The following is a 1,223-nucleotide window of genomic DNA, read 5'->3' as shown; positions in this document are numbered from 1 at the left end:
CCTTTCAGTGCAAAGAGACTTTCCCTAACTCTTGCCTCAGGGGGAGAGTGCCTTGTGCAAGTGGAAAGTGCCACCACCCATAGCAGAACGGACCCACGTTCTAATCCCACTGCACGTGGGTTTGGCAGCTGTTCTACTGAACTGGTGAGACACTTAAACAGAAAAGAAAGAGAAACATTTACATTTTCGCTGTGTTTTATTTATTTTATTTTATTTATTTATTTAAGTATTTTTACCCCGCCCTCCCCGCAAGCGGGCTCAGGGCGGCTTACAAGGGGCATAGCCCGAACATAAAATCACATAAAATCCAATAAAATCCAATAACATTACAATCAACAGTAAACAATAAAGTGCTTCCTTTTATCAGGCGGTCTTAAGTTGTTAAAAATGATGGCATCATTGTCCAGAAATGGTCCGAGCCCGTCCGCTGTATTCATTGCAGCATTCTAGTAGTACTACGTTCAAGGCTACGTTTAAGGGCACTCTCAGCTTCGATGTTCTTACCACCGTTGATGGTAGTGGTGGCAACAGCAGTGGCGGCCCCTACGTGAAAGCCTGGTGGAAGAGCTCCGTCTTGCAGGCCCTGCGGAACTGCATAAGGTCCCGCAGGGCCCTGATCTCCTCCGGGAGCTCATTCCACCAGGCAGGGGCCGCCACTGAGAATGATCTGGCCCTTGTTGCAGCATATTTCACCTCTCGGGGGCCCGGAACTACTAACTGGTTCCGGGTCCTTGACCGAAGTGCTCTTGGGGGTATGTATGGGGAAAGGCGGTCCCTCAGGTAGGTCGGACCCAGGCCATATAGGGCTTTAAAGGTAAGCACCAGCACTTTGAAGCGGACTCGGTACGCTATAGGCAGCCAGTGCAGCGCCTTCAACCCAGGCTTGATGTGCTCCCACCTGGGGAGGCCCATCAGCAGCCTAGCTGCTGCATTCTGCACTAGCTGCAGCTTCCGGGTCAGAGACAAAGGCAGCCCCATGTAGAGAGCGTTACAGTGATCTAGCCTTGAGGTGACCGTCGCATGGATCACTGTAGCCAGGTCTTCGCGGTCGAGGAAGGGAGCCAACTGCCGAACCCGCCTCAGATGGTAAAAAGCCGATCTGGCAGTGGCTGCTACCTGGGCTTCCATCGTTAAGGAGGAGTCCAAGAGCACTCCCAAACTCCTCACCTCCGACGCAGGCACCAAAGGCACCCCGCCGAAGGCTGGGAGAGGGAGCCCCAACC

At 52.9% G+C, this 1,223-nt stretch overlaps 1 protein-coding gene across 1 annotated transcript in view; it reads left to right on the top strand.

Annotated features, from left to right (window-relative positions):
* LAMA5 (laminin subunit alpha 5) overlaps window positions 1-1,223 on the top strand; it is a 317,451-nt gene that overhangs the window by 303,319 nt on the left and 12,909 nt on the right. The window lies entirely within an intron of this gene.

The sequence above is a fragment of the Gekko japonicus genome, unplaced genomic scaffold (assembly GCF_001447785.1).
Source record: "Gekko japonicus isolate JY-2015 unplaced genomic scaffold, Gekko_japonicus_V1.1 scaffold1202, whole genome shotgun sequence".
NCBI lineage: Eukaryota > Metazoa > Chordata > Lepidosauria > Squamata > Gekkonidae > Gekko > Gekko japonicus.
Note: the sequence above shows the minus strand (reverse complement) of the source record. Positions and strands in the feature narration are given on the sequence as shown.